General features: G+C 40.3%; 1 protein-coding gene across 1 annotated transcript in view; it reads right to left on the bottom strand.

The window, feature by feature from the left end:
• GRID2 (glutamate ionotropic receptor delta type subunit 2) overlaps positions 1 to 21312 on the bottom strand; it is a 1000276-nt gene that overhangs the window by 206642 nt on the left and 772322 nt on the right. The gene's annotated exons all lie outside the window — the stretch shown is intronic.

The raw sequence follows: 21312 nt of genomic DNA, 5'->3' as shown, positions 1-21312 counted from the left end.
GCTCTAGGTTACCAAGAGCCAATTCAAAATCCTATAAAAGGACTCCCTCTAATTTAAATAGCCTTTGGAAAAGGGCCTAAATGCACTCTGAGGGAGGGGAAATCTCAATACACCAGAACTGAGGCAGTGCCAAAATCCCCTTCTCAACCTGGATATCCGTATCCATGCAGTGAAACCAACTTAAAGTTTCTTAAAGAAATCAGCTCTTAGAGAAGTCATTGTAATCGACTGGGAACACCAATTATAAAGGCTGCAAAAGTGGCAGGCATGGCAGAGTGCTGGAACTGTATGGAATAGCTGGACAATGATACGGAGAACCTTGGCAGACTGTGGTGAGAAAAAAAACTTAAGAGGTTACTGAGATACCAGAATTTGCTCTTTGTATAAGATATAACTAACCCTTATGAGAAAGTCCTACAGAATTTAATCAACGATTATATCCTTTCTATAGAATTTTGTAAACCAACTCATAGAACTCCCCAGCAGGGATATGTGTAACTTATAATTTCTATAGAAAGACTATCATGGTCTACCATATCCTATGGGTTTTTAGCATATATTTTATATATATATATGCCTATTTAATTTGCATACAGCCCTAACACATTCTCTAAGACTTATCTGAAGAAACTGGTGCCTCAAAGGGTGAAATCCTTTGTGGGATAGTAGAGAGGTCAGTCTCATACTTGAAGCCCAAGACTCCATGAGTAGGAATCTAGGACTAGATCCACAAAAGGACTTGGGAGCCTAACTGCTGCTTTAGGCTCCTAAGTCCAACATTTGTGCACTTTTGAGATCCTCAAATCCAACGCTCAGCTGCCACTTAACCCTCCAAATGCCAAAATTCCCAGGGTGTCTAAGTTCCTGTTAGTAAAGTCCCTATGGCTCCTCCGGTGCTGCCAATGGGCATGCTCAAAGAGCACCCGAGTCCTGACACTGCCCAACTGCTTGGCCCTTTAGCTCATGGCGAAGCTCAGCAGGATTCTTAAACTAGGCACTTTCCCCACATTTCACCTGCAGGGCCTGATTCAGTGGGTGTGCTCTGAGTACACCTACTAGATCAGCCCAGCTCCCACTCCCCAAAAATCCCAAAACAGCTGGGGTCAAGCTGGGCATTTTGGGGGCTAGCTGGCACATATACACACAAGTATATCCAAGAGTCGTGTGGTTAGAACATTCACCTAGCATGTGGGTGACCCATGTTTAAATCCCCATTCTACCTGAGTTGGAGCAGAAATCTGAACCCAGTCTTCCACACCCCAGTTGAGTGCCCTAACCCCCAAACTACTGGATATTTGGGGGGGGGGTTTCTCTCTTGTCAGAGCTTTTTCCAATTTGTATAAATAATTAAATATTCATTAGATACTAATGCCCTTCTCCTTGGGATTTCCACTGGCTAGCTTAAGCTTCTGAGAATCCCTTTCTTAGGTGCCTAACTCTTTCCATACCATGCATGGGGAGCCAGGGGGTCTAACTCAGGGCTGCGAATTCCACTGTGCAGTAGGGCGCATAGGAATTAGGCATTGCAACACCTAATTCACCTTTGTAGCTCTAGTCCCTACTCAATATCTTTAAGATTTATGTTTTTCCATACCCTCCTGAACTAAGAACATGCTCGGCATTGGCCCATTTCGGCTCCCACTGAAGTCAATGGGAGTTTTATCATTGACTTCAAAGGGAGCAGAGTTAGCACAATGCTGAGCAATCTGTGTTGATGTGCCCTTACTATTACATTGCAGCATGTTTGTTTATTGTCTTCCAACACCATTACCTTTCTGGTAAGCTTCACCAAGCAATCAGATTCAGTTGAAAACCATATTTGTTAATCCACATTACTAGCCACAGCACAATGAAGGGTTTTAATTCAAAATATTTACCTAAGTGTAAACATTTTGTCATAAGATTAATCATTACCACCTTACAGTGTTAATACAACCAATCGTTCGATAAAGCCTGCATTTTGTATTCTAAAATATTTTAGAAAATGGTGCCAATTGCTAGGTTCAGCTGTAAAAACACATTAAATTCATTCAGTGATATGTCATTCTTAGTTATATAAAGAAATTAATTAGAACTTAGAGCTAATTAGCATATCCAAATGTGCTGAAAGTCTAATTGCCCAAGATATTGTACTCTTGCCAAATATAAAACCCTATGAAGTTTAAGAAGAGCCTTTGTTCCCTTCTGAGGTCAGCTAAAGTCCATTTATAATTATGTTCATTAATGTGTACATTTTGTATAAAATTAACTTTACAGCTCAATCCTTTCTAGCATTTTTTTTAAAACAATACCACTATGAACTAAGCAATGGAAGTTTATCATGAATCTCTTTTTCCTGTACATTTTGTATTCAATTATGCTTATTTAATTTTCAATTTAATTATTCCTTTTATCCAGTATAGTCATGCCGAAGACATATGAACAGACTCTTGCCAAACTAAACGTGATGTTAATTTCAGGGATGGCATTACTGAAATTAGGTGAAAATTAATCAACTTTTTATTGATGATAATTTGAATGTGTCTTTGCAGCAGGAGTGACCATATCTATAGCTGAAACAGAAAGGTATATTACCAAACTCTGAGCATCCTGCAAATATTTCCCTTCAGCCATGCCACTGGCCACACCAGTTTCACAAAACATTTATTCTGTTCTCACCTGCTCTTCTTAAATACTGCTCTTGCCTTGTTATACAGTTAAAACGACAACATAAGTCAACATTTTATTAAGCAATACAGCAATTTTATGTTAATTCTGGGTTGATCTGTATAGCAACAGCAGATGTCAATATATGGTTGATGGGAAATGTTGACTAAACACAGTATTCATCTTTGGCATCTCCAGATGGATTCTGTGATTTAAAGTGCTTTGCACCTTAGATGTTGTTTCTTTCATGAATTTTCTTGACAAGTGTCATTCTGGTACACATTTGGAGATAGACTGATGAAAGTTTTAAACTTGTCAGTGTTTCACTTCATTTATGATGTCTTTTTGATCATGAGCCTTGTAGCTCAGTTCCTCTTCCTGTTGTTACCTCTGCTCGCGAATATTTCTTTTATTTCTCTGCCAGTGTTGATCACTTCTCTTTCTCTCATGGGCCATTTCTACATCAGCAAGAATTTTGGCCTCTGTGGGTTGCCAGTTGTGGAAGGTCTGTGATTATCAATCTTCTTAGATTAGTTAAAAAGGAATATTTTTGCAATTTCAGGACACGTCATAAGAAACGTGATAAGAAACTTGGAACAAAATTAAATGTGCAACACATTCACGATAGAATCTCATGTTCTGCCTACTCATCTTCTCTGCCACCTCCATGGCCATATATAGAACACAAATATTTCTTATGACAACAGTGAATTCTATTGGATAGACTTAGGGAGACTAATAATGTTTCAGAGTGGCAGCCATGTTAGTCTGTATCAGCAAAAACAACGAGGAGTCATTGTGGCACCTTAGAGACTAACAAATTTATTTGGGAATAAGCTTTTGTGGGCTAAAACCCACTTCATCAGATGCATGGAGTGGAAAATACAGTGGAGAGGTATAAATACACAGCATATAAAAAGATGGGAGTTGCCTTACCGAGCGGGGGGTCAGTGCTAATGAGCCAATTCAAGTAAGGTGGAAATGGGCTAGTCTCAACAGTTGACAAGAAGAGAGGAAAAATCACTTTTGTAGTGCTAATGAGTTCAGCGTAATCATGGTGGCCCATTTCAAACAGTTGACAAGAAGATGTGAGTATCAGCAGGGGGAAAATTAGTTTCTGTAGTGACCCATCCACTCCCAGTCTTTATTCGGGCCTCATTTGATGGTGTCCAGTTTGCAAATTAATTCCAGTTCTGCCGTTTCTGGTTGGAGTCTGTTTTTGAAGTTTTGTTGTTGAAGAATCGGCACAATTTATACCTTCAAGTCAGCGGGACTGCTATAGGTACCTGCATGGCCCCACAGTATGCCAACATTTTTATGGCTGACTTAGAACAACGCTTCCTCAGCTCTCATCCCCTAATGCCCCTACTCTATTTGTGCTTCATTGATGACATCATCATCATCTGGACCCTGGGAAAGAGGCTCTTGAGGAATTCCGCCAGGATTTCCATCCCACCATCAACCTCAGCCTGGTCCAGTCCACACAAGAGATCCACTTCCTGGACACTACAGTGCAAATAAGCGATGGCCACATAAACACCACCCTATACCGGAAACCCACTGACTGCTATACTTAACTACATGCCTCCAGCTTTCATCCACACCACATCACATGATCCATTATCTATAGCCAAGATCTAAGATACAACCGCATTTGCTCCAATCCCTCAGACAGAGACAAACACCTTCAAGATCTCTATCAAGAGTTCTTAAAACTACAATACCCACCTGGTGAAGTGAAGAAACAGATTGACAGAGCCAGAAGGGTACCCAGAAGTCACCTACTACAGGACAGACCCAACAAAGAAAGTAACAGAACATCACTAGCCGTCACCTACAGCCCCCAACTAAAACCTCTCCAGCGCACCATCAAGGATCTACAACCTGTCCTGAAGGATGATCCCTCACTCTCACAGACCTTGGGAGACAGGCCAGTCCTTGCTTACAGACAGCCTGAAGCAAATGCTAACCAGCAACTACACACCACAAACAAAAACACTAACCCAGGAACCAAACCCTGGAACAAACCCCGGTGCCAATTCTGTCTGCATATCTATTCAAGGGACACCATTATAGGACCTAACCACATCAGCCACACCATCAGTGGCTCGATTCACCTGCACATCTACCAATGTGATATATGGCATCATGTGTCAGCAATGCCCCTCTGCCATGTACATTGGCCAAACCGGAGAGTCTCTACGCAAAAGAATAAATGGACACAAATCTGACATCAAGAATGATAACATTCAAAAACCAGTAGGAGAACACTTCAGTCTCCCTGGACACTCAATAACAGACTTAAAAGTGGCAATTCTTCAACAAAAAAAACTTCAAAAACAAACTCCAAGGAGAAACTTCAGAATTGGAATTAATTTGCAAACTGGACACCATCAAATGAGGCCTGAATAAAGACTGGGAGTGGATGGGTCACTACAGAAACTAATTTTCCCCCTGCTGATACTCACATCTTCTTGTTAACAGTCTTAAATGGGCCACCTTGATTACACTGAACTCATTAGCACTACAAAAGTGATTTTTCCTCCCTTCTTGTCAACTGTTGAGACTAGCCCATTTCCACCTTACTTGAATTGTCTCATTAGCACTGACCCCCCCGCTTGGTAAGGCAACTCCCATCTTTTTATATGCTGTGTATTTATACCTCTCCACTGTATTTTCCACTCCATGCATCTGATGAAGTGGGTTTTAGCCCACGAAAGCTTATGCCCAAATAAATTTGTTAGTCTCTAAGGTGCCACAAGGACTCCTCATTGTTTTTGCTGATACAGACTAACACGGCTACCACTCTGAAACCTGTCACTATGCAAGGCACTGAATTTAGCCATATGAAGTGGAAATCCATCAACTTCATGAAAAAACTCATGTCTGTCTGTATCTGTATCACCTTCCTTTCCAAATGCAAACAGATGGACATCATACCAAAAGGACTGAAGGTAAAAAAAAATCCATTACAATCAACATAACACACAGACTATGGTGAGAGATTGTGCCACACGCTCTCAAAGAAACTGTGGAACCACCTGATTAACATCCTATACAGGAAACAGGGGAAGATCAAGTCAGCCATAAAAATGTTAGCATACTGTGGGGCCATGCGGGTACCCATAGCAGTCCTGCTGACTTGAAGGTATAAATTGTCCCCAAATCTGAAATAGTTGTGGGTGAGGACAAAGTCAAGCCACCAGGTTTGCCATTACATTATCAGGATACTGTTCCTGACAGCTTGCTCTCAAAACTGGAAACTCATAAAAAAGAACCAACCTTCCACACAAACTTCCTTGTGGCTGGACCATACAAGAAGTAGGTCACGAAACTATCTAAAATCCTACATGCCACAAGGGGCCTGAACAGTGGTCCGCTTAACTCACCCAACAATATTGTTAATCTATCCAGCTATACTCTTAGCCTGGCAGAAGAGTCTGTCCTATCTCGGGGCCTCTCCTTCTGCCGCACCACGCTCACGAACATGATATAGTTCTGCGGTGACCTAGAATTCTACTTTCGACGTCTCTGACTCAAGGAATATTTCCAACACACCACTGAACAGCACACTAACCCTCAGAAACTTTCCTACCAATGCTACAAAAAGAAGGATTCTGCGTGGACTCCTCCTGAAGGTCGAAACAACAGACTCGACTTCTACATAGAGTGCTTCCACTGACGTGCAAGGGCTGAAATAGTGCAAAAGCAGCATCACTTTCCCCATAACCTCAGTCATGCAGAACACGACACCATCCACAGCCTCAGAAACAAACTCTGACATCATAATCAAGATGGCTGACAAAGGAGGTGCTGTAGTCATCATGAATAGGTCGGAATATGAACAAGAGGCGGGGCAACTCTCTGACACCAAATTCTACCAGCCATTACTCTCTGATTCCACTAAGGGTTACCAAAAGAAACTGCACCATCTGCTCAAGAAACTCCCTGAAGAAGCACAGGAACAAATCCACACAGACACACCACTAGAGCCCCGATCAGGGGTATTCTATCTGGTACCCAAGATCCATGATACTCTCACTTTCTGGTCAACTGTTTGATATAGACCACCTTGATTACATTGAACTCATTAGCACTACAAAAGTGATTTTTCCTCCCTTCTTGTCAACAGTTGAGAATAGCCCACTTCCACCTTAATTGAATTGTCTCGTTAGCACTGACGAGCTTAATTGAATTGGCTCGTTAGCACTGTATTTTCCACTCCATGTATCTGATGAAGTGGGTTTTAGCCCACAAAAGCTTATGCCCAAGTAAATTTGTTAGTCAGGTGTCACAAGGACTCCTCGTTTTTAATAATCTTTTGGCACAGAGTCAACTCAAATCTACTGATATAAACCCTTTTAGTGATCACATTGTGTGATCATCATTAATAAAAATAAAAATAACCCAATAATAGTAATGTATTACTTTAATGTAGTGCATGCCATCTTAACAGATCCTCAAGTGCTCTACAAACTTAGAGAGACATAAAAAATACCTACAAATCACTTAATCCAACACTGCAGCCACTCTCTGAGGTTAAATATGGCATGCACATCAACACTACACAATATTTTAGGGTGGGACACAATTAATAGAAGCTGCAGGAGGAATTTGAGACAAATGTCATTACCACACCCACAACTGGAATTTGGTCAAGACACCATGATTAACATGCCTCCTCTAACACAAAGTTCCTTGGGATCTTCAAAGCACAAAAGTGATCAAGTTTTTATAAGCCATCCAAAAGACAGCATTGCTAGCATCATTCTGAGGAACTGGTTTCAAAATAATTCAGAAGAAAGTCACTTATTCAATAATCAGCATGACTTTCTTCAGCACCAAGGTGTTTCCCTTTCAAGTTTCTGCCTGGCTGCAGATGGTTAGTTTGTAAGCTTTTATGAGATCATAACCTAGGGTGGAATAAATGCTATCTTAAAAGAATGAGCATAAATCCTTCCTGCCTCCACTCCAAACTCAAAACAGTGGAAGAACAGAAGCCTTCAGTTACACAGGAATAAACTTTAAACTCTCCCTAGCTGATACGTGTGTGGCAAAGACATGAAATTGGGTACACAACAACATCATTTCATGCTTCTTCCTCCATTATTTGATGTGGGAGCTTATTTCTTTAACATCTATAAAGTTAGCTATTTTAACTTTAGTCTGAGCAATATGCTGGAATAAAAAGGAACATCAATCTAATTTTATGTGGAAGGGAGGTTCTTAGCCGTTAGGGGTGAGGAATAGAGTCTCTTCAGGTGCAGAGATTCAATTCAAGGGTAACCCTAGTTCAGGTCTGTGAATTTGGCCCCAAGCAATGAAGGAAAATGGCTGTAGTGGCTCAGCCATATTTGCAGCAAATAAATTGATTGGATAGTAAAGTGAGACCCTTAATCTTCCAGAGCTTGATTAAAGGGACAAGTGGCTTCATAATGATTTCAGATGAATATTGTATAGTGGCAGTTAGAATTTTTTCCTAAAATTATGTTAAATATTTACTGGAGCTTAGACAACAGTCAGCTAGTAATGGTGATATTAAAATCTCATAGAACATATTTTGTTTAACACACTGGTTAATACGCTTATATACAGTGCATATAGTAGTTCTTGCGTCTCCTACACACTGCATCGGAAAAGCTATCGAGTTCTGTACATGCAGTTCATTTTTTCACAGTTGTTTTATTAATTTAATTGGCCTTTACGCTAAAAGGCACACCTTGCACCCTTGGGCTTTGCACTGCTATTTTCAAGAAATATTAGAAGTTAAAAAAGAGAGCACAAATACCCAAACCTGGTTTTGTTTCCAATAGTTTCTGTGGATTATAATAGTCTTATCTTTAGTATTGTATCTTGGAGCCAAGTACAAATTGTCTAAATAAGAGTTTCTTTCTTTAAAGCCATAACACATGCCTTTGGGACTTTGGTACGCTGGGGGCTGTAGTCACCTATGTCCCTAAAATGATCTGAAAAATCACAATTGGAGCAAAACGGCTGAAGAGCAAGCTGCAGCTGGCTGGGTCGGCAGCTATAAGAGAGGCCCTCTACCAGGCTAACAAAGGAAACCTACATTTAAAAAAAAGATTATGCTGCATCCTGTGTCTGTGCGTGATATATAAGCTGGGATATGGCATCCAGTATACAGAGGAAAGGAGCAGAAGTGGTGAGAAGATGATGTCTGAGTGAGTGTCTCAGAAGAGTGATAGCTGGCAACTCTGGCTTAAGTGTTTATAAGATTTCACTGCATGTTGGTTCCGAGGGTTCATGCTATCACATGTTCAATAGACCACAGAGCAAAAAAAAAGCTTGTCCAAAATAACTTCTTGTGTGCACGCGTGCAAACACTGCCTTCAGGCAGTAACACTTCTTCTGGAACTGTAAGAAGATTAATGAATACCACATCCATTGAAAATAAGCTCATTGATGTCTGCATATTTTATGGGATCTTAATAGTACCAAATAAATTCAGGTTTGTATAAAATTTAAATACAGTCACTTTTGATTCTTAATTGCAAATGCTTGGTTCCAATCTCATTAAAACTTATAATAGCTTAAAAAGGCATCTGCTAGCTTAAATCATTTAAGTTCTAAATAACATTAAAGTTTGTAATTGAACTTTGCCCCTTTCAAGATGTGCCACACTGCATCTTTATGAAATCAAAGAAGAAAAGAGCTCAGACAAAGATACTATATTCAACTCATATTAGATCACAAGTTATAGGATATTTGTATCATAGTAAAACCTTTGATCAAATCTGATCAGTGGCAAACAATGAGAAGTACTGTTTTTCAGTGAGTTCCGTGAGCTCCCTCTCTGCAGGACACAATGAAATGTGCAATGTACCCTTCAGTTTATCAATTCCCTCACAGTAGAACATTCTTCAACAGTCTCTCTGCTCACCACTCTACCGAATAAGGTACATTTGGCGGATTTGAGTTTTCAGAAAGGGCTTGATCAAGTAGAACAGCAACATGAAATATTTTCTCTGTTGGAGGGCTCAAAAATCTAGGGCCACAACTTAAAAAAAAATAAGGATGTTAATAGAAAAGAGCAAATGCAGGAAGCACTGTTTCATTCAAAGAGCACTAAGCATATGAACAGGTTTCCAAAGAAAAGCCATCCAAGTAAACTGTATGAGTAAGACTAAGGCCATGTTTACACTACTAGATACGTCAGCAAAACTTACGTTGTTCGGGCTGTGAAAAAACACCCCCCTGAGCAACATACATTTTGCTGGCATAAGTAGTAATATGCACAGCACTATAGCAGCGGGAGTCCCGCCAAGACTGCAACTGACGCTCCTTGGGGGTGGTTTAATTGTGTCGATGGGAGACCCCTCTCCCATCACCATAGAGCAGCTACACGAGAGGTCTTATGGCAGCGCACCCGCATCAGTAGAGCTGTGCTGCTGTAAGATCTCTAGTGTAGACATAGCCTAAGCAGCAGCTTGGCACTTTTCTACAGACAGAAGTGTTTGAGGAATACTGCTGCAAAGCAGGGAGCTTGGACCTTTATTTTCTCAGGTGGAAACACAGGTCACAGTACACAGGCAACAAATGTGAAATTCTAATGTTCTTGAAAGGAGAACAGATTTTACATGGGAGTAATGTACCAGCTAATCCTGAACAAAGACAGACACATAACACAAGGAGCACAGAGTACCTCAGTCCTGCCTTACACAGAGCATGGGTGCACTGCCATGAAATTACTCCTTCTTAACAGCACACGTACAGCCGAAGTGAGCGTGTGGAGCAGAGCACTTTATTTGCATGCTGAGGAGTGCAGTTATATCTATGTCTCCTCAGACAAACCCACTGACCTCTCACCATCCCTTTCTTTAAGCTTTATTCATCAGAGAGAGGGAATGATTACATTTGACCAAATGCATCCCTGTATTCACATCTTACACAGTAATCTTTGTACAAAAATATGCCTTGTGAGGTAGCATCTGAACACTAATAACTCACTGGTCAATAATATCATGATAAAATGTCTGTAGCAAGATTATATGTAAAGTTACAAAATATACGCTGAAATCATGACTGACGTGTGTTTACCAGACAAGTCTGCGGAGTGAGTAAACCTGTTTCAAAGACAATGGACGAACTGATGCTTCTAGCCAGGTGTCATCAAAATTGATGGGAAATCACCTCTCAAGAGGCCATTTTTTGGCAAGGAAAAGGTGCTGGAATTAACAGATCTGCATCTTCACAAACAGCAGCATGGAAGCTCTTTCACCATCAGACTGTTTTCAGCCCCTAAGTTAGAACAAATTTCATGTAAGGGTATCCTGCAGGATAATGCAATTCAAATGGTGACAAAACTAAAAAAGTGAGGGGCAAAACCATCCCAGCTTATCTCTCTCCCTATCCACCTCTCTCTCTTTCAACTAAGGAAACAAACAAAACAACCTTTGGACTTTGAGAGCATATCCTGATCTGAAATTTGAGCAGCCCTGTTGCTGGGAACCTGTGGTAAGAATTTTATCATGAACCGAGTCTAGTTTGTTAAGTTTTAGCACTAGGAAGCATTTTATCTTTATTTCTCTTGTAACCATTTCTGACTTTAATGCCCTACGCTTGTACCCACTTAAAACCTCTCTTTGTAGTTAAATAAACCTGTTTTATTCTTTAATCAAAACTAATTCAGTGTTGTGAATTATGTGGCTAACTCCATTTGGGGAAGAAACTGTTGTACACTGATCCCTTAGAAGATCAATGGAATTAATATATCTGGATTGTCCAAGAGAGGGCTGGACAGTGTAGGACACACATTTTTGGGAAAATCCAGGACTGGGAGTGTGTTGGGGTCACCGTGCAAATGGTAACCAAGGCTGCCGGAAGCCAGAGTGTGGCTGGTGTTTGGTGACAGGCTTTTAGGGTCAGAGGTGCTGGCCCAAGGCTGTGGCTATACACAGACACTAACAATGTGTGATCTACATGCTGGCAGGCTGTTTGTGAGTGACTCAAGTGGGAGTTACAGCAACAAAGCATTGTGAGGCACCTCAGGTTGCAGGGAAGACGACACAGTCCCTCACTGATCTACATTGCCTCCCAGAATGCCACAGTAAGCAAGGGGCAACAGACTTACTACTGTACCTGCAGACTCTACAACTTATTTGCAACTATACGGAGTCCACTCACAGTTGCACTGGATTGCACAACTTTGTACTCCTTGTATTCAGCATGCAAACACTTGCAGGCTCATTCTGAATGAACTGTACAGAGAATGAAATTATTTTTTACTAGCTTGAGCCACTCCCTATCCATCATGCTTGCTCTGCATGGTTCCCATTCTTCAGGATTAAGATGTCACTGCATCCAACACACAACCCCAATGGAAAACCAGGCATGTTTATTTTTGTTATTTGAGAACCAACAGTTCACTTGGGATACGTGACATGTATCGTGAGTGTGTATAAGAACAGAGATCTCCATGACAACAGGAAACCGACAGAGCTGTCATCCTAATATGGTTCTCAAACTCTGTGGCACACAGAAGATAACATGAAAATACGTCCAGCAGCAGTACCAGATGATAAACCACTTTCTGCTGGTTGGCCATAATCCCAAAACACAGAAATGGGAAATGTAGAGATTGAAACAATCTTTGCTTACACATAGATCAATACCCTGTTCCTAAAACTCAGGATTTATTCTCAGCGTTGGCAGAAAGAAAGAAGTTTACTAAGTTGGATCTGATCCACGCTAGGCAGCATGATACTTGCTAGTAAATCAAAGCAGCTATTTGTCACCAATAGGTTAGACAATATTATCCTGTTGTAGCCAAATACCACTGGGTGGGTGGCTAGCATGCCACCAATTTTTCAGTTCATTATGGACCAGATAATGCAAGTAATATGTTGGATCATATATTTACTGTGGATTGGAAGTAAAGAAAATATTTTCCCCCAGATACTTACTTAGGAGATAGTATTGATGATGAAGCAATTATCCAGTAAAAGAAAAACATGAAGCAAAGGAGTTAGTAACAGTACCAAGGAATGAATTGGATATTTCTCCAAGACCCATGCACAGAGAGAGCCCTCTGCTAATGGATCTCTTCTCTCCCATGCATGAGGGGACTAAGGGGATAGCCTCACTCTCCCTTGATGCTGTGGAAGTCCCCATGTGCTCTGTTTGGGGTCCTGTATCTATCACTGGTGACAGCTTCTGAAAGGAGGAACTTCAGCTTCCCAAACCCAGACAGACTTGTTGGGAGTAAGCATGGTTGATCCACAGTGTGCTGTAGCTCAGGACCTCTGTTCTAGGGAGGTACAAGCACGAGGCCTCATAAGTGAAGGGGGTGCACTCAGAAAAGCCAGAGGAGGGGTCAAAGGTGCTGCTAGCCTTGAACCATGATAGCAGCATGGAAAGAAGACAGAATGACTGTTATATCTCATGGTGAATCAGAAAGATATCTTTCAAGGTTGCACAGGGAAGTACAGGTAGCTGTCTAATTTAATATATGAATGTTCTTTCTTGGATGAATTATTTAGGTTGACTCAGGCTGTAGCTACAGAAAGCCTCACATTATTTCATTTATCAGTAAGCATTATTACTCAATGTTACAGATAAGGGGAAAAACCAATCAACCAATCAGAGCTAAAGCACTTTGCCTAAGCTGACACAACGTAACAGACGGGATCAGAACTCAGCAGTTCAGCAATCCCATTTCACTTACTAACCGAGATGACTGGAGAAAGTTGTTACATCTTTTGGAGCTACTATGTTCTAGCTCCCAGTGTTCCAGACAGTAGCGGATGAATGATTTTGTCATCGGTAGGCCCAGAAATAATTGCCACCTCCCCCCCACAGCTCACCTCCGCTCCGCCTCTGCCTCCTCCCCTGAGTGCGCTGCCGGGTCCTGCTTCTCCCTGCCAGTGATTGTGTGCGAAACAGCTTTGCGAAAGAGGGGGGAAGGGGAGGGAAACGCGGCGCACTCAGGAGAGGAGGCGGGGCTGGGGCAGGTATTTGGGGAAGGGGACCAATAGGGGCAGAGAATGGGAGCGGGGAAGGGGTGGAGTTGGGGCGGGGCCAGGGGCAGAGGGCGTGAACCGGCACTGGGGGAAGCAGCCTCTGGCTGCTATTGTAAATTTGCCGCCTCTGCAAATTTGTTGGCCTAGGCGTTAATACGCCGCTGGTTCCAAAAGCAACTACAAATGCAGTTTCACTCCTTCCTCTGCGTGCAGTGAAAATGAAAATGCCTGTCATTTTTGTGGCTAATGACTGTTCTGATAAAAATCAATCTGTGCATGTCAGCAATGGCCCCTCTTCACCACTGGATGTGGCCTGCCTATCCTTTGAAGAGTGTACACGTGGATTCTACTGGAAAAGGTAACTCTAAGACACTTAAATGCCTTACACTGAGACAGTGCCAATGTCATAAGAACATAAGAATGGCCATACTGGGTCAGACCAAAGGTCCATCCAGCCCAGTATCCTGTCTACCAAAAGTGGCCAATGCCAGGTGTCCCAGAGGGAGTGAACCTAACAGGTCAAGTGATCAAGTGATCTCTCTCCTGCCATCCATCTCCACTCTCTGACAAACAGAGGCTATGGACACCATTCCTTGCCTATCCTGGCTAATAGCCATTAATGGACTTAACCTCCATGAATTTATCCAGTTCTCTTTTAAACCCTGTTATAGTCCTAGCCATCACAACCTCCTCAGGCAAGGAGTTCCACAGGTTGACTGTGCACTGAGTGAAGAAGAACTTCCTTTTATTTGTTTTAAACCTGCTACCCATTAATTTCATTTGATGGCCCCTAGTTCTTATATTATGGGAACAAGTAAATAACTTTTCTTTATTCACTTCCTCCACACCACTCATGATTTTATATACCTCTATCATATCCCCCCTTAGTCTCCTCTTTTCCAAGCTGAAAAGTCCTAGCCTCTTTAATCTCTCCTCATATGGGACCCGTTTCAAACCCCTAATCATTTTAGTTGCCCTTTTCTGAACCTTTTCTAATGCCAGTATATCTTTTTTTGAGATGAGAGGACCACATCTGTACTCAGCATTCAAGATATGGGCGTACCATGGATTTATATAAGGGCAATAAGATATTCTCTGTCTTATTCCCTATCCCTTTTTTAATGATTCCTAACATCCCGCTTGCTTTTTTGACTGCCACTGCACACTGCATGGACGTCTTCAAAGAACTATCCACAATGACTCCAAGATCTTTCTCCTGATTAGTTGTAGCTAAATTAGCCCCCACCATATTGTATGTATAGTTGGGGTTATTTTTTCCAGTGTGCATTATTTTACATTTATCTACATTAAATTTTATTTGTCATTTTGTTGCCAAATCACTTAGTTTGTGAGATCTTTTTGAAGTTCTTCACAGTCTGCTTTGGTCTTAAGTATCGTGAGCAGTTTAGTATCACCTGCAAACTTTGCCACCTCACTGTTTTCCCCTTTCTCCAGATCATTTATGAATAAGTTGAATAGGATTGGTCCGAGGACTGACCCTTGGGGAACACCACTAGTTACCCCTCTCCATTCTGAAAGTGTATTTATTTATTCCATTTATTCCTACCCTTTGTTCTCTGTCCTACCCAGTTCTCAATCCATGAAAGGATCTTCCCTCTTATCCCATGACATCTTAATTTATGTAAGAGCCTGTGGTGAGGGACCTTGTCAAAGGCTTTCTGGCAATCTAAGTACACTATGTCCACTGGATCCCCTTGTCCACATGTTTGTTGACCCCCTCAAAGAACTCTAATAGATTAGTAAGACATGATCTCCCTTTACAGAAACCATGTTGACTTTTGCACAACAATTTATGTTCTTCTACGTGTCTGACAATTTTATTCTTTACTATTGTTTCAACTAATTTGCCCGGTACTGACGTTAGACTTACAGGACTGTAATTGCCAAGATCACCTCTAGAGCCTTTCTTAAATATTGGCGTTACATTATCCAATGACTGCAAAATAGGTACACAAGCTGATTTAAAGGACAGGTTACAAACCATAGTTAATAGTTCCGCAATTTCACATTTGAGTTCTTTCAGAACTCTTGGGTGAATGCCATCTGGTCCCGGTGACTTGTTACTGTTAAGTTTCTCAATTAATTCCAAAACCTCTAGTGACACTTCAGTCTGTGACAATTCCTCAGATTTGTCACCTACAAAAGATGGCTCAGGTTTGGGAATCTCCCTGACATCCCCAGCTGTGAAGACTGAATCAAAGAATTAATTTAGTTTCTCTGCAATGACTTTATCGTCTTTAAGTCCTCCTTTTGTATCTCGATCGTCCAGGGGCCCCACTGGTTGTTTAGCAGGCTTCCTGCTTCTGATGTACTTAAAAAACATTTTGTTATTACCTTTTCAGTTTTTGGCTAGCTGTTCTTCAAACTCCTTTTTGGCTTTTCTTATTACATTTTTACATTTAATTTGGCAGTGTTTATGCTCCTTTCTATTTACCTCACTAGGATTTGACTTCCACTTCTTAAAAGATGCCTTTTTATCTCTCATTGCTTCTTTTACATGGTTGTTAAGCCATGGTGGCTCTTTTGTAGTTCTTTTATTCTGTTTTTTAATTTGGGGTATACATTTAAGTTGAGCCTCTATTATGGTGTCCCGGCAGCTTGCAGGGATTTCACTCTAGTCACTGTACCTTTTAATTTCTGTTTAACTAACTTCCTCATTTTTGCATAGTTCTCCATAGTTTGCATGTGCAGGCATAGTCACTTCCAAAAACAGCAGGTATGTTGAAAAGCTTCGTGTGTGTTTTGGAGGAATAGCCAGTCACTGTACACAAGTGGAGTAGATTTCAAACATCTGATTAATTTCTTCTTTACTTTTCCTTTTTATTTTTGTTATTTCTCTCCATTCCATTTTTAGTTCTTCTATAGTCCTTTAAATTTCAAGGAGATCCTTTTTCTGTGTTTTTACCCCACTGTTTTTGCTGCTCTAATATTACTCTTCTTCATTTTTATGTGTATATATGCAACTCTTAACAATGCAATAAATATAGTGAGATCAAACTGGTTTTCAACTTAGACAATGGGCCTCATTCTGAAATCATTTACACCAATGCACCTCTGTTGGTTTCAATATAGTTACTGCTGCTTATTTACGCTAGTGCAGGTGTGATCAGAATCAGGCTTGTCAGGATTCCCAGAAATCAAGTTTAGTCTGCAGATCTTCAGAAGTGAAAGGCTAGTGCATTAATCCATTCCATCACTCCTCCCTTTTTTTGAAGTTGAAAAGACAAGGGTACTTCTGTTATTCCATTCCTATTTAAGGGCTTGCTTGCATAGTTACTCCAAGTCCTGAGTAAAAGTCAACATGAAGTTGTGCTGCCACAGGAGCAGACCAGACAACAAATTATGATTCAGAGAGTCACAATGTTGTCTCATATTTGCTTCAAAGCGGGGAAGTAATCTTTGTCAGCCTAGCACAAATTACCTTCCCCTCTGCACTGATCAGTGCAGAGTGGAGGGAGGAAGAATCAAGGTTCTGCGCCCTCCCTGGCCACTTGCATGGGAAAGAGTGTAAGAGTACTATGGAGGCTGTTTTCTCCCCTGCATTGTGACCTGCTTTGCCATTAGCCCATGCTGAGGAATGAAGGAAATTTTACATGTTACTCCCCTGGGTGAGTATGTAGGGTGAGCCGGAATCTCACCCCATATGATTATTATATGGACTTACTCAAATTCAAGAGAGAACTAGCACTGTGACAGCTTGTGCATCTCACATTTGTGCTCTCCTTCAGAAGCACTCAGGCATGTGTGAAGGGGTAGCAAAGTAATGGTTCTAACTTAACACTGACCGGACTTCACTGTTGGTCTGAAGAAAGAATGTTTGGACAGGAAAAGGAGGGAACCACATGGGATTTTTTTATTTTTTTGGGGGGGGGGGCCTGGAAAGAGAAACACCTTTTAAGGGACCGGAGACGGGAATGGCTGATGTAGTCAGTGTACAAACTCACTGCTCTATTCAGCAAATGTGTTTGTTCTTATTCAAGTAAATAAGCTTGTCAGAACAATCAACCTATCTTAAGCATTTAAATGGCAAGTGACATGCAATAAAATACATGGTAGGTTTAAACAAAGAATCCTTGTGGAAAAATAAACCATTAGTTTAAAAGATCAATTGACAACTTTAATAAGCTATCTCCAGAACAGCTGAATCAGTGAAACACGTTTTTATTACAGTGGGAAATTGCTGCTCTAATGTCTCTAGAGTTTGCCACAAAAATAAATTAGAAATATATCCTAGTGATTAAACTGTAGAAATATATTATAAATCCATCTTGTATGGGATGGGAAATATATTTTCCAGTACATTATATTCCAACAATAGATCTTGCTTAGTATATACAATTCTGAACTTGTATAAAGATAATAATTTTAAGCCACTGAGACGGTTAAAGTACTTTAACATTACATAGCCTCTTTTGAAAGAGCTGTTACTGTACATGTGGCAGTGATTATCTAACCATCTCGATACTTATGTACTCATCACGAAAGTGCCTCTTCCACAAATGCTGTGATTTAATTTAAAGGGATACTGACAATTTAAAAATCACGCTTCGATCGGAAAATGCTTTATTCTTGTAACAAGTAACATCTTTATAACTTGTAATTTATTAATAAATTGATATCTGGCCCCAAACCATCTAGCTGTGCATAATATTCATGTTATCTTTGTACTCTTTCCCCTGTTCCTTCCCACTGTCTTTTGCAACCGCTTGTTGATCTTGTTGTGAATTTGATTGCAAGCTATTTGAGGCAGGGACTGTATTTCCTAAGTGTTAGTAGAGCACCTTCCTTCCACAATGAAACCGACTGGCACCTTTGTCTGCTACTATAATTACAATCATATGAATTATTACCTTAATTCATCTATACATGAAAAGATTCGATTTTTTTTCAGCTTCAGCTACTCAGTGCATTTGACAACAGCACTTTACAACGCAGTATTTATTTCGTGCATCTGACAGCAGTTGCACTGTTTCCCCTGTATAATGAATTATGCCTTGATTCAGTTTGTGGGATGGGATGGGAGATTCTCCAACCCACGTGCATGGTTTGCCCTGGGTATATTTGTATAGCAGTCCTGCACTATAATTTTGAAAGTCAATATTATTAGCCCCATACAACACACAGGGTATAGAAAGAACAGAATCCAGGAGTCCTGTCTCACAGTAACCTGATCTAATCTAGACCAGTGGTTTCAACCTTTTTTCATCTGTGAAATTCTAAAAAGTTTTCAAATGGAGATACAGACCCCTTTGGAAATCTTAGACACAGTCTGTGCTCCCTCACCCCCAGGGTCCACAGACCATAGGTTGAAAACCACTGATCTTGACCATATGCTCTTCTAGGTTCACTTCTATATGCTTTTCAATGTACATTTAAAACTTTTAACTAGTGACTCTAGTCAGCTTTCATACACCGTGTTTATTAAGTCCTAACCTTAGCAGCCAGAAAGGACAATGTATGCAGATCTTCAGAGCCAAAAGAGGTTTTTCCTGATAATGGACTCTTTCCCTGAACATACCTATCCCAGTCTTTGGCAAATCAATATTCCTTATCTCTGATGTAATTGTGGCAGAGAGATTAATTGGATTCCATGTACTTAAAAAGAAATTATTACTACAATTTCACAATACAACAGATTCCGCTGATATTTTTTCACACAGTGGCCCATAAAAAGCACACTGCCAGAGCTAATAGGGATCTGTGCTAGTCCTGGTAATGCACTGTAGTCCAGTATCTCAGGTTGAAGAGAAACAATTTCTAAGAATCCCATTAAATGGCATGCCATATATCCATTGTCTAAAGCACAGATGAAGGCAATTAGCCCATCAGCATTAGTTCTAATTTAAACATGTTCCTCTAGACACTTTCATTAACTGTGTTGACCATAGCTATCTATTATTCATTTTACCTGCATTTCATTGAACTCCTAATATGCAATCATGTCTTGCAAATGTAAACCTGAACACAAGAAACGCAGAGTTCGATACCCAGCAGGTTTAAATCTGCATACCTTCGATGAAGTTTAGGCAATTTATACCTTCTAAAGATCTGGCCCTCAGAATTTACTTTTTAGTGGGAAGATATTTCTACCTCAGAGTGGGTCCTGCATATTACACCAGCCATTTCTTTTAATGAGTACTTTGGGTCTATGTTTATTTCTATTTTATTGCATTAAAACGCTCATTGAGATCATGATTTGTGTTCCTAATGGTAAAGTAAAGGCATATATGCAGTATATTCATCACCTTTTTTTGGTACACAAATTTATTCATGGAATAATTTCCATTAATAACTCTTATTATATGGATTATTTATAAGCAGTGCATCATGAGGATTCAATATTCAAAAACCTATATGGGTTAATTTGGTTGAACACATAACTAAGACAGCATTTTCATAGTTTATGAATTCAACGCCTCTATCAGTTGTACAATCCAAGAAAATCCTGTCCATTCACTTCATAATGCAAGAAAAGTAAGTCAAGTTTCTGCACGACAGATCGTGATTATCCTGTTCTCACCTATCATCATCCTCCTGAGTTTTTTGTAAGTCAGAAACCCTTGCACACTCCACAAGGATTGAAGAAGTCACATGGCAAGCAGGTACAAAAAGTGCTAAATCCAAAAAAGATTATAAAAATATCTTGTCTGGATTTATTTTAAAAAAATATATATTTGAAACATGAATCGAAGCACTATTAATATACTAAACCATAAATATATTTAACAATATCCTTGTTCAATAGCAAATACAACTCAAAAGTATTCTATTTCAGTGGACACAAGAATTCCGTCAACAGTTCTTTGCTGTTACGATTTAAGTGCTGTTTCCCTAAACACAAGACTTAAATAATTTCATAGGACCTAAAACTCAATGACATCGTCAGTTTCTATATCTGAACAATCACCACTTTGCCTTGGGTGTCACACTTCTCTCCCTACACACTTTGGCTATTCTGGCCCAGCTATATTTCAACTTTATGCTCAGATCAATCCCACCACTAACCAATACAAGAAAATGGAAGCTTTTTACAAGATATCCAGCTGCTCCACAGGCAGCCTCTGCCTTTGAAAGGGAAAAGTGAAATTCCACACTACAGGATGGAGAAAAGATGGATTCCTCAAGTGGAGCATGCACCCTCCAGTGGACAATCTTCTCCATCCAACCAACCCTCCTTCCCTTTAAGGTCCAGATCCTGCAATGAGTTCCACGTGAACAGTCCCCTGTGTTAGCACAAATCTCATAACAGAATCAGAACCTAAGTCATAGCACTTGCAAATAGGTATTATAAGATGAACTGGTAGTACTGTCTATTACTTTGATTATAAACTCTTTGGGGCAGCAACTGTCTTTTTGTTCTGTGTTTGCACAGCACCTATCACAATGGGGTTCTGGTCCAAGGCTAAGATTCTAGGCATTATGATAATACAAATAATAAATAATAATAATAGCCTGATGCTTCCCATGATAAGAACCTGTTTTCAGTTGCTTATTACTTTGCCACACTTTAATAATATGGTCTGAAATTTTCCATGCTGAGTGTCTGCCTTAGGTTGAGTTAAAGACAGTTTCATCATGCATATGCACAAGGATAACAGAATAAGATTACATAGGCAACCTTAACTCTGGCATTTCCTAACTTTTGAGTACTTGACTTTGCAATCTT

Source organism: Chelonia mydas, chromosome 4 (assembly GCF_015237465.2).
Source record: "Chelonia mydas isolate rCheMyd1 chromosome 4, rCheMyd1.pri.v2, whole genome shotgun sequence".
Lineage (NCBI taxonomy): Eukaryota > Metazoa > Chordata > Testudines > Cheloniidae > Chelonia > Chelonia mydas.
The sequence above is the reverse complement of the archived record's forward strand: the minus strand, read 5'-3'. Positions and strand labels throughout refer to the sequence as shown.